Genomic DNA, 7,476 nt, shown 5'->3' on the forward strand with positions numbered 1-7,476 from the left:
TGCTGAAGTAAGGTTTATTAATTGCTGAAGGCCATCATAATTTTTAGACAAGCTGACAAATAAGAAAGGAAACTCACTTCAGAAAGTGTATAAAGAAAAAAAAAAGAACAATTTAATTGTATTGAATATTGATGAAATTTGTGTTAAAATAAATGTAATTTGTTGTTTTGATTAAAATTCTTAAATCCACACGAGGTAAAAGGCCCTCATGGGGGTTATAGTGGTGAAAATATAGGGGCAATAATTTTATGGCAAAATTAGTCCACTTCTACAAATTTTGAGACAGCAAAGTGCTTTTTTTGGGTAAAAAATTAAGATAATGGTTATTCAAAATATCTACTTCAGAAAAGGGTGCACCATTTTCTGTTCATTTCAAACGCATTTGGCATTTTATAACATCTCATGTATTCTATAAACAAACAAATCTCCATTGTGATTGGATGAATCAATGTGAGCCCACTTTGAACATTTTTTTCATAATAAATCTATTCCCACCTCTTCAGAAAAACAATGTGTTTTATGTGACTTTAGCCCCTGCAACAGGGGGGTGTTTTACCCCAAATCCTTTCACTTATTAGACCGTTTTGAAAAACCTTTGATTTAAGCACCTTGGACAAAACAGAAAATGTCAAATAAGTATTTTGTCTCAAAATAAATTTTTATTTCAGGGATTTGCATTAGCTAATTTGCAAAATTAAAAAAAAAAAAAAAATTAAATATTAAATCAAATGACCTAAAAATCAAACTTTAGACATTGCACACGGTGACCTCATGGGTAAGGAAAAAGTTTAAGTGCCTAGAGTCAAACGGGGGTTTAGGAAAGTGCTGTCGTTTTTGTTGCTGTTTAGTGTTTTAGGAGAAAATAAAATCAAAATGGCCTTTTAGTCCCATTGCACCCTATAAATATTCCATCTCAGATAAAATGAGGTCAGAAGAACTGTGTGCATAATAATAGTAGTAATAAAGAAGAATTAGACAATGCCATGTCATTTTATTTTAACAACCAATTACAGTAGCTACTGTAGACACTGCTGGACTGAATAAGTGAGACCATTTTTACACGTTTGAAGAAAAGTCTAAAGTCATTTGATTAGCCAATATATTTAATGCAGAGAGCATATAGAAATGTTGATATTGCTTTAGAAAGTCTTGGTTATGAATGGAAAAACAATGAATGTTGTTAGCATATTTGAAGTGTCTTCAAGTTATTGTATTACTGAAACCAAATAGAAATGTTTTGCTTTTACAACCAGGACCTATATGTTAAATTTATAAGTGTTGGCTTGTTTGGCTGGGGAAAGTGGCTGGATATAAATGTACACATATGTGCGATGTAGTAGGAGGTGACAACTATGGTGAGAATGGTGAAATCTCTGCATACTGTACACTCTGGAGATGCTTCCTTCACTGAATAGATATTCATTGCACTCTTGATAAAAACACATTTCTACACCCGTTTATAAACCATATCAGGTTTACCTCATTAAAGGAATATTCCGGGTTCAATAGTTAAGCTCAATCGACAGAATTTGTGGCATACTGTTGATAGCCACAAAAAATAATTCGACTTCTCCCATCTTTTCTTTAAAAAAAGCAAAAATCTGGGTTACAGTGAAGCATTTACAATGGAAGTAAAAGGGGCCCAATTTTTGGAGGGTGTGGTGCGTGTAGCTAATAATTTTATAGAAGTACTGGCATTAATTCTTCTGTTAAAACTTGTATTATTTGAGCTGTAATGTTGTTTAAATCTTCGTTTTTATGGTCGTTTTGGGGTAGTAAAGTTTAACGTCATAAACTGATAAGCTGATAAATGTTTAACGTCATAACAAACAACACTATAACATACATACACTGGACAGAAAGCGTGGCAGAGGAATCGGCACATCCGATAACATCACCGGATTGAACGTCATCATGGCAAAAAATTGGCTATAACTTTACATAGAAGAGGTTAGTAAGTGATATTATGTCACAAAAATCATGTTTACATGCATATTGTTTATGTCTTGTGGCAATACTTTTGAAAAAGTGAGTATTTTAATGTATAAAAATTGGCCCCCATTCACTTCCATTGTAAGTACCTCACTGTAACCCAGATTAGTGTCTTTTTTTGTTTGTTTTTAAAGAAAAGGCAATTAATTTGTGTGGTAATCAACATCATGTCACAAATACTGTCGATTGAGCTTAACTTGTATTGAACCTGGATTATTCCTTTAAGATTTGAATTTTATTGATGTTGATATGATATTGGTGTCCAGCTTTGATAAGCATTAATAATAATTGAGAGATAATTTAGATGTTTCTTTTTATTTTTTATTGAATTGTTCTTTATCATTATTATGTTTGCTTTATTGTTGTTGTGAATATTGTAAAATCTTTGGCATTGAAAAATTGAAATTACAGGAGAATAATGTGTTAATTAAGTGCATTATACTGAAATTTCCAAATATTTTTATATGTTCCCATATATATATATATATATATATATATATATATATATATATATATATATATATATATATATATACACACACATACTGGTGGCCAAAAGTTTGGAATAATGTACAGATTTTGCTCTTATGGAAAGAAATTGGTATTTTTAATGACAGCTTTGTAGATCCTTGGCATTCTAGCTGTCAGTTTGTCCAGATACTCAGGTGACATTTCACCCCACGCTTCCTGTAGTGCTTACCATAGATGTGGCTGTCTTGTTGGGCACTTCTCACGCACCTTACAGTCTAGCTGATCCCACAAAAGCTCAATGGGGTTAAGATCAATAACACTCTTTTCCAATTATCTGTTGTCCAATGTCTGTGTTTCTTTCCCCACTCTAAACTTTTCTTTTTGTTTTTCTGTTTCAAAAGTGGCTTTTTCTTTGCAATTTTTCCCATAAGGCCTGCACCCCTGAGTCTTCTCTTTACTCTAGTACATGAAACTGGTGTTGAGCGGGTAGAATTCAATGAAGCTGTCAGCTAAGGATATATGAGGCATCTATTTCTCAAACTAGAGACTCTGATGTACTTATCCACTTGTTTAGTTGTACATCTGGCCTTCCACATCTCTTTCTGTCCTTGTTAGAGCCAGTTGTTCTTTGTGTACACCATTGTATGAAATCTTCTGTTTTTTGGCAATTTCAAGCATTATATAGCCTTCATTCCTCAAAACAATGATTGATTGACGAGTTTCTAGAGAAAGCTGTTTCTTTTTTGCCATTTTTGACCTAATATTGATCTTAAGACATGCCAGTCTATTGCATACTGTGGCAACTCAAAAACAAACACAAAGACAATGTTAAGCTTCATTTAACAAACATATAGCTTTTAACTGCGTTTGATATAATGGCAAGTGATTTTCTAGTACCAAATTAGCAATTTAGCATGATTTCTCATGGATAAGGTGTTGGAGTGATGGCTCCTGGAAATGGGGCCTGTCTAGATTTGATCAAAAATGATCAAATTAATGTTTTTTTTTAAATATATTTATATAAACTTTTATATGAGGGAAAAAATATTTTGTTTCATTCATAATAGCAACAATACATACTAACTGGCATTATGTGTGTAATCTTTCATACATGAAGACAGATGAGAGAGAATTCGGTTCAAGACTACTAATATGGGGATAACAAATTGCCTCACAAGAAAAATGCTTTATATACAAACTATAATGTTTTGAACATTAAAAATATATATTTTTCCTTGATAAATTCAAGGATACTGATGTTTGCTTCAAAATGTTTGAACTTTCCTTCAAAACCCTCAGATCCACTAAATGTTTAATTCAAGAATTTAAATATAATTACAGTTCTTTCTCTTGTCACAGCTGACTCATTACACAACACAGCTCTGAACTTTTCACTAAACACTCCACACAGACACAGTCACACAACAAAGGGCTCCATTCTGGCCTAATGGTCTGGTGAGTGTGTGAAGAAAGGGTCAGGGGTGGGCCAGATCTGTGTGTGTGTGTGTCTGTGCGTTAGTGGGTTTGACACACTCATTAGAGCAGATGTGCTGCTGCAGTGGCGGCTGCCACTTCCTCCTCCTGGCTTGTGAACATGGGCAGCTGTTGAGCAAAGGGCCAACGTCTGCCTGATCCCTGACCTCAGCTCCACCCCAGCCCCCAGCTCCAACAGGGGTAGGGCCAGGGGTCTGCCAGATTGGGGTTGGTTGAATTTAAGAAGGGGGTGTTTATGAGTTTAGAATACTGGCTGTTGCATTTTGGGGGGAAACTTGTGGAGTTTGTGTTTGTATGTGGGGCATAAGGGGTGGGGCAATGGTTATGTGGAGGGACATTATGGACACAACACATGGCACAAAAAAAAAAAAAAAAATAACCTTAGTCTGTGAGGGGTATTGGAAGTGTTTCGGAAGAGGAGTACATTGAATTTGATCTTTTTGTATATTATAAGCCATATAAGGCATAATTCAGTGCAGAAACACAATACAACGACTTTAATAATAAAAATAAAATCGTAGGTTGATTTGCCCAAAAAGTGTAAATAATGTGGCTCTGTGGTGCTATCAAAACATTTCTGTTTATGTCAGCATCCCGACTAGCCAGACAAAGCAACATTGGCTCAACCAATGGCATACGTTTGGTGCAGGATTATTTGTTTGTTGACCAGTGGTAGACAGGGAGAGTGTTTGAACACAATAATGTTTTTTGCAATTCCTTTTGGTGACATGAGTGTCACAGAAATTGCAAACTTTACCTAAAATTGTATCCCTTGTTGAAACCAAAGTAACTGTAACTAAATATTTCTTGGCAGATGACCCACACACATGCACAATGGTGATCATTGCTGGACGACAGAATACTCTGAAGCTGTATGGAAGGCCACACATGCAACACTTACTCATCACTGCATGTCCCTCTATAAGTTTGTTGTCCACCCTGTGGTTCCACAGAAGTGGGAGACTTGGGCGAGCTCTGTCTGGACATTTGCTTCTCCATGTCTCCAGAGCGGACAGGTGTTGGCGTCAGCAGCGTCCGCACTCGTTTCTGCAGCTGCTGTGCTCGTCCACACACATATGCACTCTCATACACACCTCCCCCAAGTGACAGATGTAGCCACACCACCTAACTAGCTTTATGGAGCCAGAGCTGTTTTGACTTTAAATATTTGCCCAGGAGGGATTGCCCTGTTTGGGCAAGGCTTGTAGAGCAGCATGGCTGGGTGTAATAGGACGATAAGAACATGGACTGGCCGACAAAATGGCAAGACCTGCACAAACATATAAACCTGCCAGCAGAACTGGAAGTCTGGACAAGTGTGAAGCTCTTGTGAAGTCTCAGTCTAAGTTCACATGTTCGGCCATATAGTCAAGTCAACCTTTATTTATAGAGCACATTTAAAAACAACAGAAGTTGACCCAAAGTGCTTTACAGATAAAACAAATAAATAAATAATGACATATGTGAGGAATAGCTTATATCACTAAAACATTACTTTTTGACATCAAAGGTTGTGCATCCAATCAAACTCTGTAATAGTTTGGCTAACGTCACTTTGTAGAAGCTAGCCAAATTAGGCGCAGACATTGAAATGTTGCGTGACATGCCCTCATCTTCGAAACCCAGGAACAAAACTATACAAGGAAATACGACCCAGACTGCATTAAATATGGGTAACAGGTTTGGTATTATGTTGGGTCACCACTTGTTGTCCAATATAAAATCTGTGTCATAAAACAAAATCAGTTGACAACCACTGCTTTGGAACATCTACAATTTTCATGTAGCATCTCAAAACTGTTTCTTGTCACCTTTAATAATTTGCTGGTGTAAATGTAATGGTTGATGGTGTAAATCAAAAGATATCTTAAGCGTTTTCTCCTCCCTTTTAAAAGTTGATAAGCCTATTTACATAATTTGCTATCCTAAATATATGATTATATGCCGTTTTATTATTTGCATTATTTTTCCATCCTGTCCATGACCCTATCAGAACAGACCTGTGACCGTCTTTGAGATAGACTGTTCTAAAGAATACTGTTATTTATTTGATTTATGTGTCATTCGAAAAATCTGTTTGTAGGTCATTGGCAAATACGGTTGTCAGAGATCTTTTAAAAATCTTGTTTAAAACGTGTCAAGTTTGTAGAAATGTAATTTTTGTGTATATGTTGGTTTCATACATTTGAAAAACTCATTGCATTTTCTACAAAGAAAAAAAAAAGATTTAATGACTTTAGAAATGTCAATTAAAAACTTTCCTTGCAAAAGTGTGTACACAACTTTATACAATTTCCAAGCATATTTTTAAAGGTAAAATATTATGTTATGAATGTGAAGAAGTTTTCTTAAAGGAATATTCCAGGTTTAAAAAAAGTTAAGCTCAGTCGTTAGCATTTGTGGCATAATGTTGATTACCACAAAAAATAATTTTTACTTGCCCCTTTCTTTAAAAAAGGTGAAAATCTGGGTTTCAGTGAGACACTTACAGTGGAAGTGAATGGCGGCCAATTTTTTTACATTAAAATACTCACTGTTTTAAAAGTATATCCACAAGACATAAACAATATGTATGTAAACATGATTTTAGTGTGATAAAATTGCTTTCTAACCTTTTCTGTGTAAAGTTGCCATGACGATGTAACGTCAAAAAACCCTAAAACTACTGTAAAATGTTTTTTTGTTTTTTTTTTGGCCTTTTGTAGGATTTTTTAATTACAGAGTTAGTGGAGAGGGGACAGGAAATGACAGGGGAGAAGAGTGGGAATGGGTTCAGGAAAGGACCTCACGAGCTAGGACTGATACTCGGGTCACCCGCAATGCATCAGCACCACATGTCAGGAGGGCAGCCCGCTTGGCTACGGCTCTGATGATTTTTGCTTTTTTAAATAAAAGGAGGGACTAGTCTACATTAATTTATTGTGGTAATCAACATTATGCCACAAATGCTGTTAAATGAGCTTAACTTGTATTGAACCTTCGTATTGCATTATTCATTTAACATTACTTCATGGGTCCCGAACACATGGTGCCTTTTCATAAAAATGTCAAAATATCTGATAATTATAAAAATGAAATGACCTTGACACTCATGAGGGTCCTCTGAGTTTTATGGTTTTGTTGTCACATGACACCACCTGACTTTGATTTGGTGGACAAAAGTTTTTCATATTTTATTAATATTTAAAACAAAATAGTTTTACTGCTTATTTGTGTTAGAAATAATAATACATTATTATTCCAAACTTCTTATACCAACATTTCTTTTTTCAAGAATTTCAGCCTTTAATGAGACTTAATTTTGTTTACTGTCTCCGGACAGTTGCACCACTTAGACATTATTTACACTAAGAGAAAATATAAATACTCTCCAGAATGACTTGGAACTCAGAAATTGTATGCATGTTTATCCCAGCAGAGGTGTATTCAAGTAATTGTTTTGTGTGGATTGCATTTTTAAAGTATTTTTAAAATCACTTACATAATAGATCATTGACTCTTGTAACGGAAATGTAAGAA

Source organism: Myxocyprinus asiaticus, chromosome 23 (assembly GCF_019703515.2).
Source record: "Myxocyprinus asiaticus isolate MX2 ecotype Aquarium Trade chromosome 23, UBuf_Myxa_2, whole genome shotgun sequence".
Classification (NCBI taxonomy): domain Eukaryota; kingdom Metazoa; phylum Chordata; class Actinopteri; order Cypriniformes; family Catostomidae; genus Myxocyprinus; species Myxocyprinus asiaticus.